At 40.7% G+C, this 18,425-nt stretch overlaps 1 protein-coding gene across 1 annotated transcript in view; it reads left to right on the top strand.

Moving 5' to 3' along the window:
• The window catches only part of METTL13 (methyltransferase like 13), a 122,588-nt gene extending 105,979 nt beyond the window's left edge, over positions 1-16,609 (top strand). Inside the window, exons 9-10 of the transcript XR_003045054.1 lie at positions 15,223-15,372; positions 16,478-16,609. The gene's annotated coding sequence lies outside the window, so the exon portion shown is untranslated. The remainder of the gene's footprint in view (positions 1-15,222; positions 15,373-16,477) is intronic.
• The last annotated feature ends 1,816 nt before the right edge of the window (positions 16,610-18,425 follow it).

Genomic DNA, 18,425 nt, shown 5'->3' with positions numbered 1-18,425 from the left:
ATTTAGAATAGAGTCAAGAAATTTTTAGAAAGTAAGTTTCTATACAAGTCCATGTGGCTTTGGAGCTCACACTTGGGCAAAGCCACAGATTTATGCTGTAACAGAGAAAAATTAGCCCTTTTTCTTATTTGGCTCATGTAGTTTCTTTCCTCTGCATCCTACTCCTATTTTCACTGTATAGATGGACTACTTTGAAGCACAAAAAAGTTGTTATATCTTTAAATAACTTTTAAGGGAACCCAGTAACTCAGAATTATTAAAGAATAATAGAAGCGAACTCCTATACATTAAAAATTTTCAAGGGTAACTATGCTGGTGAATCTTGACTTTGATACCTTTTATGGGATATTATTATTATCCTCATTTTACTTAGAAAACTGAGAAGTTTGGCTGGGATAAAATACCTATTTCCTGGTATATTGGGGGTATTAACAGGAGTTAATATGTGTTAATTTATATTCTGACTTATGCAATAGATATATCCTAAGAAGATAGGTAGAAAATAAGTTTTTAGATTCAAATTCTATTTTAAATGTGCTAAATGAAAAGATTTTGGTGGAAGATGTATAATTACTCTGTACATTATTTTGGGGGTGAGTATGAATTTCTGTAAGTAATGTGGCTCTATCTTATTGCATTCTACAACCAACTTTTAAGGCCAAGATGGGTTATAGTGAAAATCACTCTTAAACCGCACAATGTAGTACTGTATATATATGGTGTTGCGTATACAACGATCATTTCTTCTAGCTTCTCACTGATCATTGTTTATCAGCGACCCTCAATTCATTCTTTCTTTCATTTCTTCTCTGAGGATGTTAATAGAGAAGAACCAGTCGCTGTTATCGGAATTCAGTTTTGTTTTCTATCAAAAGTTCTTTCCCCAACAGGCTTTAAAAATCAAATGAAGTGCGTGTCAGGCTGCAGACACTACCTTCATGTCGATCATTTACGAAATCATAATAATCATAACAGTAGCCTCCATTTTTTATATTCTTAGTATGGAGCGGACACTGCCAAACGCTTTTTTGTGCAGCTCCTCGTTTAGCGTTTACCCACGAAGGGGAGCATTCCATCCCTTATGCTCCTCCATAAATCCTTCAAGCTTTGTCACTTCGGTGCTTTCGTTATCATTTGTTTGTAGTTTTAAATGTTCTCTTTTCTCTTCTTGACTTTTCTCCAATTTATCCTCTCACATCTAGTGCAGACTCTTTCTGTACATCCTTTATAGGCCATCTCAGTCTACAAGGCCCCTCTCTTTGCCAAATCCACAAGGCACCAAGGCAAGCCAAGCCATCCATTTCTCAGTTATTCATGGTCTTTTCTATCTTGAAATTTTATGTAAATCTTTTGCTTGATTTTCATAAGTTTGCCTTCTATTTCCAACATGGATAGGTACTTCAAGACTGTGAATTATAGCTTAACACTTGGCGTCGCCTATGATACTAGTTCCTTAATCAGTAGTAGATTTTTGTATGGCCAGAAGACTCAACGCCCAGTTGAAAGGATGTATTACATTACAGAATCAAAAACAGTCTCCTCAGAAGCACAATGTGTAATTGAAGTCTTGATCAGCAAGGAAATTGAAAACTTTATCACAAAAGCCAGAACAGGTTTTAAGAGACTGAAGATATAATGTTTTTGTGGTATTAAACTTCTTCCTAAAATGAAGTCTGGAGAGCAATAACATCCTCCCGAGCATCTTATCCTGAGCTAGTGTCTATAACAGATTAGACCAGAGGAGAGGAGATGGCTCATAAAAAGATCCTACAGAGATCTGCTCAGAAAAAAGATTTTGCCCTGTAGTGTTGATTTGTGTGAATGAGGAAAAAATACTGGAAATTCTAAAATAGTGGAAGAGATAGTCAAAGCCTCGCGAGTCTTGGAATTACTCATTCATTGACTCGTTTATTCTTTTAATTATTCCTGAATCCTTAAGGAATGCTAAATCAAAGATGTCGAAGAGACAGTCCCTACCTCTAAGCACTTTCATTACAGCATTGGAGACGAGACATATAAACTAGTGGTTACTATATGTGTGGAATGTGTAATGCATGTTACGTGAATATTCTTAAATGCGCTAGTTTGGATAGAGAATCTTTAAGGTTCTTTCTACCTGTAAAATCACTCGAGTACTGCATTCCCAGAGCCCTATAAAATTTAGGGGAGAAGAGCATTCCTCACAGTCAGTGGAGTGATCAGAGGAGGTTTTTAGTGGAAATGATACTTGTTAGGCATATTTTGACCAGTACCGATTATAATCATAATGAGACAAACCATTTCTTGAGTGTTTGCTACGCAGAAGGCAGCATACTATGTACTTAAAGTACGTGATACTTTATTATATTTATTACATAGCACATATTCCTGTGAGGAGGAGAGTAGAGCAGACTTATCTACAAATACCCTGAAATTATACCGAAAATTCTGTGCGTATGTAAATTTGTACATTTTTGTGGGGAAGGGTTCCAGAGCCCACGTACCATGAGTCACGGCAGAGAGAGGAACATGTGTGATCCCTGGACTCTGAGATGCCCATGTAGGGGAGTGGCAGGTGGAAAGAAGGAACTGTTGAGAACGAAGAGGTTGTGAAAAGCTGAGAATTGGAATCTTCGAGGAGGGGAGGGCTTGAAGTAGTGAGAAGCATTCAGCATGGATGGTTGACAGATTGTCTCCGGGAATCGGAATGTCTGGATTTAATAAATCATGGACTACCATATCCTAGCTGTGTGACCTCAGGCAACTTATTTAACCAGTTTGAAACTAAGACCTCTGCTATCTAGATTACCTGTTAAGTATTTATTTAAAGTTTCTTTGATTATTTTGAAAATTAAGGGCTCACTGTGTGTTCGATGCTTTCATTTATTTATTTTTTGATGTAATACCAGTTTGTCGAGCCTGTGTAACTAGTCACTGGAGGTACTTTGATGACAGAAGTAGACATGGCCATGCTCTTGTCCTCCCAGCAACCTATAAAAGAGACACCATTTGCAGAGGAGGGAACTGAGGCCTGAGCCAGTTAGATGGCTTTCCGGGTCACATGATGAAGAAATGGCAGAACCTTTAAATGAAAGCGTGACTCCATGGTCTTGATTGCTCATGTTCGTGACCATGGAGTCCTGTACAGGCCTGGCCGACTTTGCAGGGACGTTACTGAGGGAAGCCCACTTTACTTTAGGGGTGATTTACATGTACGTTTTCCCGTCCAAAGAGGAAGGATGCAGACATTTTGGACCCACACTTCTAGTTTATGAAACCAAAGAGGGGTTATCAAATCACAGAGCATATTTTCAAATCAGCTTTTAGTAAGATGGCATTTGGACGAGCAAGTGCTTAATACGTTGTTCTGGAGACTGCGTTTTTCACTGATGATAGTGTTGTCTGAGGACCCTCTAAAATGAGTCACTTGTTTTTCAAGCAAGGTGATTTATATCGCATGTATTTTTCACTGATTGTCCTTTTTCTAACTCCTATCATCTTATTTATTTTGCAGAAGTAATTGATTACCTCCATTTGAGCCCCTTTAAAAGAGGCAAGTGTCCTTGTGAGTTTTCTGCTAATCAAGTGCCTATTGAGATAATTGGTGACTATTGTAGCTAAGCTATTGTATTAATGTACATGCAGATTGAGTTGAAAAAACGTAGTACTGGTTTCAGATCAGAACTTACTTTATTTTTTATAGGTACATTTCTGTTGGCATCATTTAAACTGACCACATAATGCACTGAGTTTTCCTAAGTGCTGGATGTTCTTATAAGAATTTCCTGGAGTTAAAAACAAAAATCACTTAAAGGAGAACTTAAAAGTATTTTAAATTTATGTATCTACATTTAAATAATTCATATACTAGTTGATATGTTCTATTGAATTTAGTTTTCTTCATACGAAGAACAATTTTTAGTTTTTCTTTTTCTTTCTTCCCTTTAAAAAAGTTTTCAAGAAATGGTTGAATTGACTCTATTGTCTGAGTCATTTATGAAGCAAAGACACCATATAAGAGGAAGTTACTTTGCATTTTAGTTTTATGCAATCAGTTGTGAATCATGCCCAAGAATTTTCACATATTCAAGATAAAATCTTTATTTTTATTTGTTCAGAATTCTGTTGCAACAATATGTATTCTAATTAGCAAGCTATACCGTACTGACTAGTTAGACAGTGCTTGGGCCATAAATAAATATTATTATATGGCCCCAAACAACACTGAAGTGATTGCTCTAATGAAACAGAGTTTAGAGGAGAAATACCTCCCAGTTGTAAGAATCTGTAATTTTATTAAGTTTTAATGCATTTAGCAGAATAGTCATTCAGGAGAAAACTCTTATGCTTTAGCTAAAGACGCTTGTACACACATAATGGTGTGTGTGTCTGTGTGTGTCTGTGTGTGTGTCTGTGTCTGTGTCTGTGTCTGTCTGTGTGTGTCTGTGTGTCTGAGCAGACTTGGGCCAGAGGAGGAAACCTTTTCAGTGTATTGCAAAGAATACTTTAGATAAAGATTCAAAAATTAAATTATTTTGTAGAAATTGGCAAGGTTCTAAAATTGACAAGAAACGCAAAGATCCAGAATAATCAAAACAACTTAAAAAAAAAAATTTGGAGAATGAATTTTACCTGATTTTAACACTGAATATATCAAGGTAGTATGGCATTGGAATAAAGATAGACAAATAAACCAATGGGACAGAATAGAGTTAAAAAATAGACCCATAAATAGATAACTAATAAAGATGTAAAGGCGATTTAGTGGAAAAGGTAATGTTTTCAAAAGCATTATTGGAAAATTTGAATATTTATATGTAAAAATGAATTTTCATTTATAGCTTTCATCATATACAAAAGTTAAGCTGGCTCTGTTTCCAGCTGATAATGACCTTCAACAATTTGTCAGGAAGACATTTGAGGAGCTTACCAACTAGACTAAGATCTTGTTAAAATATTTAGATGGAATAGTGTTGCTGACAGATTGTACATAAAAGCACATCCTGATAGAAAAGTTGTTTTTGGCCAAGCAGTTAAGATATTATAAAGTATCCAGCAATTCATATTGTAGCTCTAATGCTTTTTTTGAGAATATATATATATATTTATTTTTGGTCATGTATTTATATACTCGTAGCTTTGATGTGATCACCACTTAAATCTCATTTATAAACTTCATTCCTTGTGTATAAGATTTTGCAAGTCTTAGACTTTCTATTGTATATTTTCGAATTGAAATCTTATTACTTAAATTTTCATAACAAAGTCTAGTCAAGTCATTTCACTTTTAATTACTTCTATGGATTTTTATGGGCAGATCACCTTTTTTGTCTTATCAGGACAAGAAATGACATTGAATCATTTGGTGTTTCTGAATTTGTACATTCAATTATTTAAAAATAATATCGTAATAACTCAGTTATTTAAAAACCTCTTTTTTATTTTCGGTTTCTGAACTTAGCTGATTATCAAGAGGAAGCACAAAGAGGCTTGGGTAGCCAAAATTAATATTACAAATTCCGTGATCCGAAGCTCATGCATTGCAAGGTTTTTCACTCTGGGTGTTTCCAGTTCTATTTTAGACTCAGACCATACACACTGGATTATTGGACTTTTTAGATTAGAATAAAATATAAAGCTTGAGAGAGAATGGGAATATGGCTTATAAACAGATGCATTGCCAACAGCAAGAAATGACAGCCGTAAACCTCATAGCAGGAGAAGAGACTCAAGGAAAACAAGCATAAAAAAGATAAAACAATTTTTTTGAAGAACAATTTTTAAGTAAACAAAGTATAGCAAAAATCATTGAAATAATAAGAAATATTGAAACTGTATATGAACATTGTTTAAGGAGACAGGAAACTGCATAATACATACCCAGTTTCTCTGAATTCCAGCAGCCGTTCGTTAGTAGTACCTTGCCCTTTCAACAGCTTTTAACACTGTCGATTACTTTCTCCCTCTTGAAACACTGTTCTTTTGGCTTCCATGATGCCAGATACTACTGGTTTTCCCTCTATCTCTTTGGCCTCTCTTTCCGCTTTCGCTGATGCACTGACTTTTCCCTGGCCTTTAAGGTTTGCACTTATCCAAGGCTTTTTTTCTGTTATTCCATATTCTCCGTTAGGCATTCTCTCTTCTTTATCATGGACTCTTTCATTTGTAGCTCCTGGGCTAAACTCTAGACTCTTATTTACAACTGACTGCTTGAAACTCTCTCTACTTGGGTTCTTCAAGGTTGTCTCAAACTCAGTCTATCAAAAGCCATGTTTATGATCATTTTCTTCTCATACCTACAAACCCCAAGCATCCTGCAGTGTTTCTTTGTTGACTCATTCATTTTTTTATGCAGTCATTTATTTGTTCTTTAATTCAACAGATAAGTATTGAGTGCCTGATAGATGCAATTCATTGTTTTCGGCACTGGGAGTATAGCAGAAAATGGTCGTGGTCCTCTGAGAGCTTATATTCCAGTGGGTGAAGATGGAAAAAGTTAAGATAGTGATTATGTGCACCGAAGAAAATAAAGTGGATGACATGATAAGAGTGTGAGCGAGCTGCTACTTTTCTTTCCCATGCAGAGAAGTCTCTGCTAAGGAGGTGCTATTTTGAATGAGAAGTAAATGGCAGGAAGGAGCCACACAGGCAGAGGTCTGGGACGGGGGCATTCCAGCAGAGGGTCAGCTGGTGGAGAGGCCCGAGGTGGGAACAGACTTGAAGAGCACTCTTTTCTTGGAGGCCTTTGTAGCTAAAGCCACATGAGCATAGAAGGTAGAGATAGTGTTAGAGATAGAGGTAGATGGGGGTCAGATGGTCCAGGACTTTGTAGGCCGGGGTGAGGAATTTGGGTTTTTCTTACTGCACAGGAAAACCAATAAAAGGTTTTAACAAGAGGAGAGAGATGATCTGATTTGTGTTTTATAAAGGTCCCTCCAGCTGCTGGGTGGAGAATGATTCAGTGGGACAGGAGTAGAATCAGGAAGATGGGTTAGGATGCTTTTAGGGGAGTCCGGCTAGGAGGAGGCCCCAGTACCAGCGGTGAGATGTCTGGGAGAGCTGAGGGGAAGAAGCTGCAGAAGCGGCTCTGGTTTCGTGTGGGCTGAGCCCCTGGCTCAGTGGTAGTGTCAGGAATCGGGGTTGAGGAAGACTTGGAGGAGGAGCCGGCGTGGGTGCTGGGGGGCGGGGAGGGGAGTTAAAAGGTTGGTTTTGAACCTGCACATTTTGAGATATTTATTAGACATCCAAGTAGAAATGTCAATTAGAATCAGATATAATTGTTTAATTCTAGGGTATGGGGGACGGTGAGTGTGTGTGTCTGTGAATGTGTGTCGCATACGTTTGTGTGTGTGTGTGTGCGTGCGTGTGTGCGTGTGTGTGTGTGTGTGTGTGTGTGTGTACACAGTGTTTTCAAGGCAAATAGATGAGACGAGATGAAAGAGAGAATGGGGATGATGGAGAGAAGAAGCAGGTCTCCAGGAAGTCTAGTGGGGATTTAGAGTGTGGAAGAGAAGAGAAGGAACTGTGAGCAAAGAGTATGGAGAAGGAGCCATCGGTGAGGGGGAGAAAATCAGGAAAGCGGGAGTAATGGGTGGGAGTCGGCAGAAAATAACGTTCCCAGGGAGAGGAGGACAATCATGTCAGAAGCTGCTGAGACTTAGAATAAATTATCCACTTTACAGTTCCGGCCAAGTGCTTGATCATCTTATCATTTGGCTTCAGTGTTTGGAATATGTTTATGTCTTGATCGTGTTTTACATGGAAACTGTACGAGTATGAAATAGAGTTGATTTTCGTGTGTGTGCACGTTTTATTTTATTTTTTATTTATTTTTTAATTAAAATGATTGGGGTGACATTAGTTAATAAAATCAAGTAGGTTTCAAGTGTACATCAATAATACGTCAATACGTATCTTGCATTGTGTGTTCACCACCCAAAGTTACATTTTCTCCCGATGTTTTTTTTTTATGCTCTTTGAGCTCCTGGGAGTAAGTCAAGCTGTGTCGGTATCGTAGCTGCTGATTCTCTGGTTGTTATTTTGGATACTTGTCATAGACGGTGCTGTACAAACCCCTCACCGCTGGGGGGATGTCTGTCAAATGCTCGCCTTGGTCCCGTCTGCCAGCGTCACTCCAGTCATCTGGGGCCACGCAGTCCTCACATGTGGGCTCAGCCGTTGGGGCTTCGCCCTTAGAAAACTCCGAAGCCATCGGGACGGCATTGATATCAATCTGTCTTCACTCCGAGGTCCCTGTAAGTGGCTTTGGCCTTGTACGCTAGGAAAAGCCGCTACCTTCCATTCTCTGACCCAGCTTGATACTTGGTTTTCTGCCTGGTACCGTCTGGCTCATGTGGGCCTGAAGTCCTGTTTCGATCTCCTGCTCTGCTCAAGGAGTCCCAGAGCCATGACTCAAACCGTCGTCCCTGCCTGGTGTCTGCCTTTGTCCCTGGGCCTCCTTACGCCCACCCCACTGTCCTCGACCCTCCCACCGAGACCTCTATTTTTCAGCCTCCGCTGGGCTCCCCGCTCGGCTTAATTGTTTGCTTCCTTAGATTTCCTCCTCTTCTTCTTCTTTTTTTTTTTTTTTCTGATTGCTAGACTTTCCCTGTTTCCCTCAGTAACACAACTGCGTTCTGCTTCATATCCGCCTCGCCCTGCTTCTTACTCGACTACAGTTCTAGGGTCTTGCCTTCAATTTGGAATGACGCGAAGGCTCATTTTGTTTTTCAAAATGTGTTGCTCGATGGTAGGCACAGTGGACTGCTTTAAAGAAGGAAGAAATCTACAGATGTTCTTTAAGTATGCTAGGCATCAGGGAAGCACAGCTGGGTCAAATGTAGCCTCTGCCTTTGAGGAAGCGTGTTTTTCACTGCAGTCATACCTAGATGCTTTTACAGCCAGTGAATCCAGCTCGTTGCAGTGGAAACAGTTCCCTGTTTGTGTAGCTCATGCATTCTATTTTCATTGTGAGCCCTGTGCTTACAAAACACTGCTATTAAAACATTTCAGAAACAAGACTCCAGCTAAAAAGTATTGGAGATTCCAGTTCTCAGACTAAAAGCTGGCAAGAGGTTACATGCATGTGCTCCTTAATTATTCCTTTCCGCTTAACCTTGATTAATTGAAACATATGCATGTTTTTCTCCATGGAAGGGGCATCTTGGAAATATTTAAATTCTTATGGTCATGCTGTGCTTTTCACAGATGATTGGAACGTTGCCCAGGCATAAACCACATCATCCTTCTCTCAAACAATTTGTCAGTTGTTTAACCCAGAGTAATTTGTTTTTCACGATCAGTAGAAATGACAGTGCTAAAACGTTTTACAGGGAAATAAAAATGAAATAGAGTGATAGCTCTGATTTTTAAATACCCTCTTCCCCCCACCAAATCATTCTTTGATATATAAATGTATCTTAATCTTCGCTTCCAATGTAGGTTATTTTTAACATTGAGGAAACAGGAAAGATTTTTAAAACTAGGAATCTTATTTTGTAAAACTGAAAACATACATGAATTTCAGCAAGACAGGTTATAGTGATACGAAATAGAATTTCATGGATGCATTAGCAGGGTTTCCGTGCTTATATGCACATAGCCAACATCTTTTATACGAACTTGTGCCTAAGAAATTTAATTACTATTTAGATTGATCCCGGATGGAAGCCTGGAATTGTCTGAAAAAGCATCATTTCATGTGGCCAACTACCAAGCATTTAGAATGAAAGGAACAGCAAGAACGTACCAAGAGAGCTTGTGCCACTGGAGACTGTACCTTTCTGTGGGAAAGATATCTTAGAACCCGTAGATGAGATTCGTTAGACCTTCAGACGTATTCATTTACCATAGTCTAAAAGTCTCAGAAGATGCACATTTGTTAGCTCTTAAAAAGCCTAGTTATTGATCAGCTAGTTCAGCCTATTCTGAAGGATGAATGACTTCCCAGGAGGCTCTTTGGGACCATAGAAAAAGGATTTTGTAGCTCCTACCTCTTTAGGTTCCGGTACCCAATTTCACTGTCGTGGGGTGCTGGGGTGTTCCCTTCACCAACAAGCAATTCTTGGACACCAGGTGGTTGTCCTACAATGCAGCTCAATTCTGACATAGGCAGCATGAGATTCCTCAGGTTGAGGACTCAGTCTTGCCAGACTGTCCCTGCGCCCCACCCCTGCCCCTGCGCCCCACCCCGATTTCAGCCACCAGTCATAAGCCCAGGCCGTTACCTGGGCTTCTGACTGACTGGATACAAATTGGAGATTCCAGTCGATCCCCTCCAACTCAGGATGCCAGCTGCAAACCCAGTTTGTTACCCGTACTTCTGAATGACGGGTCGTAAGTCAGAGGTTCCCACACCCTCCTTCTCAGGTTCCATTAATTTGCTAAAATGGCTCACAAAACTCAGAAAAACATTATATTTACTAGACTGCCAATTTATTTTAAAAGGATACAACTCAGGAACCGCCAGATGGAAGAGATGCACAGGGCGCGGTGTGTGGGAAGGGACGCAGAGCTTCCAGGCCCTCTCCTGGCACGCCACTCATGTCCATGCGTTTGCCAACCTGGAAACTTTCTGAACTCTGCTCTTTTGGGTTTTTATGGAGGCTTCATTGTATAGGCATTATTGATTAAGTCATTGGCCACTGGCAATTGAACTTGATCTCCAGACTCTCTCCCCTCCCCGGGAGTGGGGGTTGTTGCTGAGACTGAAAGTTCCAACCCCCCAATCATAAGGTTGGTTCTCCTGGCAACCAGCCTCCTTCCTTAGGTGATTTCCAAAAGTCACCCTATTCACATAACAAAAGACCATTATCTCTCCTCACTTAGGAAATTCCAAGGGTTTTGGGAACTCTGTGCCAGGAACTGGGATGAAGGCCAAATACATATTTGTTATTATACATCACAACATCCCGCTGTCCTGTTAGTTCTCCTGATTTGCCAGGAGGTTTGAATCCCAGTGATGGACATAGATTAGACCCAAGGTGACATCCCTGCTCCTCTTCTCTTAGGTCACTCATCTAGGATCACTCAATGAGTGTGTGTGTGCACGTGTGTATGGTTGTGATGTATTTGTGGTAGAAATAATAGTATTTGTAGGGTCTAAGCAGTGAGAATATATAGAGAAGTTTTTAGATAAATACAAGAAACCCTAACTGTCACCTGATGAATTTCACATGCTCTCACCAACGTCACTTCCCCCCACTTTGTCTCATCAGTGCTCGGCGTCCTGTTTCCTCCTGTTCCGTGGATTGGCTGGCATCTTCCTGTCCAATGCCTCCTGTCCTGTCTTCCTTAAGACGTCGCTCAGCACTTGTCCCTTCTCATTTCTGCATCGTCTCCTTCCCCCTAGTGCTGGATTCCTACCACCAGCCTATGAACATGCTGTTAGTTCCCCCATCTTTGTAAAACCCTCCCTGACTTCCCATCCCTCTCTAGCTGCCCTCCTCCTCTTCTCTACAACAGAACTCCTCGAAAGAATTCTCTCCAATCAGTCTCTACTTCCTCTCCTCCCATTTGCTCTTAAATCTATTCCAAGCAGGCTACCACCCGCCCCCCTCCACTGTAACAGCTCTTGTCAACCTCCCGAAGGACCCTCGAATTGCCTGATTCTGTGGTCCAGTCTTAGTTCTCGTCCTGCCTGACGTGACAACAGTATCAGCTGGAGTGGAAGGTCTCCCCACTTCGCGAAGCACCCTCTTGGCTTTGCGTGCCCTCCTATCTTCTTGACCGCTCTCGTTCAACCTCCATCTTATCACCTCTAAACATTAGAGAACCCAGGTTCTACTGCTGTGACCTCTTCCCTATCTCCCTCTCACTTAGTGGCCTCATCTACTTGGCTGACTTTAATGAATTCCAAATATATACGTTTCTAGCTTAGACTTCTCCCTAGATGAGACTCTCACATGCCCAGCCCTGAAGGCATTTTTGTGCTAATTAGAAAAAGCTGCCCTTTTCCTCAAGCACTCGACTGCCATCTTCTGGAAGTTTCAGACAAACCTCCACCTAACAGATGACTGAATGTGGGCGATGTCTCGTGCAGCCGTGTAGCCCTTGGCCTTCACAGTGATTCTGTTTTCTACTTAGGTGGGTGTATATGGGCACCGCAAGCTTCCTAGGTCCCTAACTAGACTCCTGATTCTCGACTCCCATCCCTCCAACCCCTTCCTTTCAGTCTTTTCTATTTCAAAATTCTTCCCCTTGCCGAAGTCAAAAACTCCTTGAAGTTCTCCTGACCTCTCTCTTTCCCCCATATCCCACCTTTCATCCATCTTTTTCTTCAAACGCATTAGAATTGAACCACATCTTCCGCTGCTGCTACCCTGGTCCAAGCCCCATCATCTCTCACCTCCATCATCCCAATAGCCAGCTTCCTCTTTCTCTTCATTGTCCATTCTCAACACAGCAGCCACAGTTATTTACTTCAAGCCTGGGTCATATCATGTTTCCCTTCTATCCCGAACCCTTCAAGTGGTCTACCTTTTACTCAGAGTAAAATCAAAGTCCTTAACATGTCCTGTAGGCCCTACACAATCCAGGTCTGTGCCACAGCCCCGACCTCAGCTCACACTTCCTTCGTCTGCGTGCCCCGTGCTGCTGGCACACTGGCCCCCTCGCTTTCACTGCAGTGTGCCAAGCGCACATCAGCCCCAGGCACTCTGCCGGGGTGCTCTTACGTAAAAGCATGGCTCGCTCCCGTCCCTTCCTGAGTCTTGGCTCGAATGTCACTTTATCATATCTGAGAAGCCTTTCTCAACCACAGCATATATCAAAGTGCCCCATTTCCCCCAGCACTTAATATCCCCATAACTGTTTAATTTTCTTCATAGCGCTTATCTGACACACACATTGTTTACTGTTTCTTCTCTCTATAATTTAAGCTTCATGAGGCTAGAGACTTATTTTTTCCCCTCCGCTACATCCCCAATTTCTAAAACAGAGAGAAGGAGCAAGAAGGAGCTCAATAAACATTAGTCGAATAAATATATGAATGCATACGTCCCTACATCTATCTGAATTCCTAGAGACCTTATCCTTAAAAAGATACAAAGGTTTGAGATGGGCCTGCGCAATTCTACACTCTCAGTTTTAAGTTAAACGCATTTTCGGGAGTCCAGGATGAATTTAAATCTAATTTACAAATGGCATCTTTTACAACCTTCTTGAAGGGCATGAGTTTCCAACGGAGAAAGCAAGTCGGCGCCATCTAGTGGCCACAAGAGAAGCCACAATTGTGTTACTTGAATTATTGATCGAAGCGTAGCCTTGATCCAACGCTCATTAATTCTAAGAAAGTAATAATTATGGTAGCCGTAAATCCTCAAGTGTGCGTTTTCCACAGACTATATTGAGTTAAAAAGTACAATTTCTTATCTTCTAAATTATTTGACTTGTTTTTACTTATTACTTTTTGTTTTCTGTGGGTAAAGATAGACTCAATCTTCTGAGAATTTATGTTCCAATCAAAACAGAGCACGTCAAATGATGCGGCAATCTCTTGAGACCAGATTCTGAGGCCTAGTGACACGTCGGTGCTGTGCGTACTTCTACTATTGAGGAATGAGCTTTTAGAGTCTTAGCTTGCCATTTTCCAGAAAGTGCACATGTAATTATGTGGAGAAACGAAGATAGACAAATATTCACACCCATGCACATTGACAGGAGAAACAGAAATTAAATAAATCCTCTGTCAGTTAAAGTTTTGAAAAATTGGTCATTACAGCTCTTAGTAAATTAAAGCGGAAGCTGGCCGGTCCACTTCAGGAGCTTGTGACCTTTCCAGCCCCGGGTGGCTAGGGCCGGGGCCTGGCAGCTGCACTGCCGCAGGAGGCCAGAGCCGGGATCAGATCAGCAGGGCAGTTGGTGAGGGAGGTCCAGGAAGGTGGCACCCAGGCCAGTCCCGGCCTTTTCACGTGGAGGGGGACTGTGCATGAGTAGCTCTAGGGGGCAAAAGTTGGACCAATGGAATATGATAAGCCAGTAAATTCCATACCAGTGTTAACAACCATTTCCACAGAGATCAAAGCCCCAGCTTCTCGTCAGCGGCTGGGTCCAAGCAGAGGCTGGATGACAGCCTGCCCCGGATTTGGTGGTGCTTTCTCTCTGCCTACACCAAACCCTCCCCACTCTTCAGACCTCAGCCCATACCCCGCTTTTTTTGAGCACTGCAGCTTGAAGCCATCATCTCTACTGGCTCTACCTTTCCTTTCGTTTTAAATGCACATCAGCACTTATTTCTTGCTGCCTGTATTAACTTTTTCCTCTGTGACATAATCTTTAGCTCCCAAGCTGCTGCTAAGCTACTTGAAGACAGGGGACCACATCTTACAGTTGTCCCCCTATTGGCCTTGCCATAGTGGGTGAAGGTTACATGTGTATGGTCGGGAATGGTAGAAAGGCCACCAATAATCTTGGCTAGTATCTGGGCCCAAGACTCTTAGCCTTGGTCTAAATCAGGTAGAGCAATTGTGCAACTAGTTATTGGAGAAACTAAAATGTTTAAGACTGGTCCCTTGTTAAAATTATAATACATTTTTTAGGCTCAATAGTTTTAACTTCTTTTATGAGTTATGTTGTTTATTATAGGCCTGATATCTCTGGAAGAAGCTATAGAAATTGATAGTCAACAGTTACTAGGATGTTACTGAAATTTAAATAATGAATTTTCTGCTTATTGTATAGTTATTTTAGAGTTTTTCTTTGGTGTAGTTTTTTTGAACAGTATATCGTAAAGCTAAAATATTCTGTATATTATTTTTCTTTAAAGAATTAAGCAACCTTTGTTTCTACATATGCTTGCCTTTTGAACCTATATTGATATAACTTAGCATTTCATCATAATAAAGTGGCGATGTTGAAAAGGGCATGCTCATAGGGTTCGTAGGCAGGTTTTGTGCATACCCTAGATCTAACTTCTTTGACAGTCAAATGTTGTTGTATGTTTTGTCATTTGGAGGACCACATTTCTCTTCAGATTATTTAATAGGCAAGATGGCTTAAGGACTACTTATTGACCTTAAGCGCTTATCTGAAAATTAGCAGATCTAGCGTCCTTAGCATTTGTAGTAAGTACCTTTAGTGTTTCTAAAGTATTAACTGTGCTTCTTAGTAGCTGCTGTGTTTTCTCATTTCAATGGTTTAAGAGACAATATTGGACACCGTGACTTGTAATTAAAGAAACATTGTTTCCTTATAATTATTGCAAAAGCGTGTGAATTTTAGGTTGTGTTAATTTGTCTTTTGTAGAATATGCTGAATTTCTACATTGCAAAGGGAAAAAATTTACAGATTTTGATGAAGTTCGCCATGAGATTGAAGCCGAAACAGATCGAGTGACCGGAGTGAATAAAGGCATTTCCTCCATACCCATTAATTTACGAGTCTATTCCCCACACGGTGAGTTAAATAACAAAATTCCAAATTCTTACCCTCAAAATATTTTAGCATATTAATTAATATGCATTATTTGTATGGAAGATAGTTTGTTCTCTCAAAAAAAGTACCGCATTTCTAGGGCGATGTTTGGATACTACCGTAAGCAGTATATTCCAAAGAGCTCGAGTATTTATTTTTATGGGGAGGCAGGAGGAAATGACTTTTCAAAAGATCAGAATTGAGTAAGTCATTAAAAACATTTCTTTTATGTTTACTGTAAATCCCAAAGAGGTATGCATGAAAACGTCCATTTTTAATATCTTCAGTCTTTGCCAAAACCTTAGAGGTCGTGGTCCTGTGGTTGCGTCTTCGCCTATCAGATTTTTTTGCAGCCTTATTTATTCTTTTCCTGAGGATTCAGCTGTGCTTTGTTTTCCAGACTATCAGCAGCAACTTAGAATTTAGATAAGCAGTCATGGTGTGTGATGTGGAATAGTCTCAATTCTGACTATATTTTTAGCGAGGCAGATTTTATCCAGCTCTATTGCTTTTCAAACAGAGCATGAATGACACAAGGTCAGTTATGACATCCTAAGAAGACTCGGTGCCAACACTGAGTTGGGGGGTGTCTCCTGCTCCGTGAGGCTGGCTGTGTAGCTCACACAGCTCTCTGATAGGCTAAGTGGTTAATCTCTGTAAATCGCATACGATGGGCTTGAAGGGAAGCACACGTCTGGCCCTGAGAACTTACCCCCGTGAAGGCCATGTGCTGTACGAGACTGGCAGACAGCACATATGCGTAATGTTCAGTGCTTTGATTATGAGTCCGTAGGCGTGGATATGACAGCCCTCTGGGAAAACTGTTAGGCGTGCAAATCAGTGCCTTTGAAATCGTGTTACAACGATCATTTGGCATAGCACAATCGTATCATAAAAATAGAGAAAAATTGCAAAGCCATTTTGTATTCTTTCTATTCTACATGCATGAATCGGGGTTATTCAGATTTACAGTATATAAGGCCGATCTTGTTTTATTGTCACTAAAGTGACAGATGATTCTGCATTGTGGATATCTTTTAGCATTGAAGGTGGCTGTGAGACTTTTTTTTTTTTCTTTCCCACATAGTGTTAAATCTAACCCTTATCGACCTACCTGGAATTACGAAAGTGCCCGTGGGGGACCAGCCAGCCGACATCGAGCATCAGATCAGAGAAATGATTATGCAGTTCATCACGCGGGAGAACTGTCTGATTTTGGCTGTCACCCCAGCCAACACCGATCTCGCAAACTCAGATGCGCTGAAGCTAGCTAAAGATGTGGATCCTCAAGGTGAGTTTGCGGCCCCGAAGATGGAAGGGAATTCGTGGAAAATACCGGAGTTGGGTATGTTTTAAGGTAACACAAATTCTCATAACTTGAGTTCATTATTAAGTAAATTAGCCATCGTTGATATTGTTAGAGCTTTTTTAGTTAAGACACCGAAAGAAAAATAAGTAGGAAATGTAGTCTAAACCTATGTAAATAAATGTAAGATTAAGGAGATCTAAGAAAATAGACATTTCTAATCTTCCTGAACTACTTACTTTAAAGTCAGTAAAATTTCGGGTGTAGAATTCAGATAGTCCCCTTAGTCTGCACTTTGTACCAAATTCAGGCCATTTTCACCTGAGCTGGACTTGGTGTATTTAAATATATACTTGGGAAGGCAGTTTATGTCGATAAATTAATATTAAATTATTTGCCTAATGATATTCAAAATAGAAGCTTTTACAAAATAAATATTACTACAATGCTGGGAAATATTTATGTACGTTTTATATTAACACAAGTTTCATGATGAATTATTCATTCTCTCAGTATATGTAGAATGTCACAAATTTGAGACTAGACAAAGCCCAAGCTTATCTTTTGCATGATTTGTGAAAAATGTTTTTACCAACTAAATGAGAATTTTTAGTAAAACTTCAAGAGGAACGGCTGCACTATTTAAAAGTTTAAAACTCCTGGTCATCAGAATTATATAATGTCTTCCGTCTATTCTCCCTTGTAGCGTGGCCCTAACTTTTCAATGTGCTCCTACAGGCTTTGGTTTTGGTTTCACCGGCGTAACGTGAGGGCGGTTGGGGTGAGGTCCTGTTTTGGGGTGCGGAAGTCTATTCGGCTGACGTACAGTGTTGAATAACGTGCCTGCAGCCACACGGTGCGTTTGTGGTTGCGCTCTGTGTCCTCTGAGTAGTCCTCCACGAGTCACTTTACTATGAAACGGTATTAGGGAGAGACCACAGGGTTTGGAGGCAGATCCGTCGCTTCCTGGTTCTACATCCTTGGGCAAGTTCTTTAACTTCTTTGAACCTTATTACCTCATCGCTAAAATGAAATGAAATCGTAATAAACCTTATGTCAAAAGGCTGCTATGATAATCAAATAAGATAAATTTATCCGTTCAAATAAGATAATTTGAACTCTAAACGGCTAACCAGATGCTAGCAATTATTTTCCTTAGGAAAGGATTCAAAGGACACTGCTTCGTTATTTATTTATTGTCCATAATTTATAGTGGTAATAATCCGGTAAAAAAAAATCAGTAGCTTCCTGTAATCCAAACTGCTGCCTACTCTAATAGGAATTAACGAGGCTTGATAACACTTAGAATTGCAATAGAATTATTTTGAATATTTTAATCATGCAGCATAAACATAGTTTCAGATTCACCTGCAAATTGCCAGATTAACTGTAGGCGGAAGAAGACCTTAGCTGGGATGGGGCTGGGCTGGCGCGAGGGGAGGTTGTGCTTGGCGTGGCTGCCTGCGTTTAGGGCCCTGTGCCCGCTGCCGTTCCCAGACCCGGAGTGAGAGGACAGACTGGGACTCCGGGCGCAGACTCACCGTGGCGACGCCAGGGGTCCCTCTCAGGAGCGCCTCCTCCAGCTACTTAGAATTTCTGCTCAGATACGTCAAGGATCCCGTCACCGCCTTTGTTAGTTAAAAAATTAATTTGTCGTTCAGTGACATTCACGAGGCATCTGTGGAGCCAGGCAGGGTGTTTGTGGTCAATGGTGTAAATTCTCTATGCT

This window comes from Pteropus alecto, unplaced genomic scaffold (assembly GCF_000325575.1).
Source record: "Pteropus alecto unplaced genomic scaffold, ASM32557v1 scaffold101, whole genome shotgun sequence".
In the NCBI taxonomy this organism is placed as follows: Eukaryota; Metazoa; Chordata; class Mammalia; order Chiroptera; family Pteropodidae; genus Pteropus; species Pteropus alecto.
Note: the sequence above shows the minus strand (reverse complement) of the source record. Positions and strands in the feature narration are given on the sequence as shown.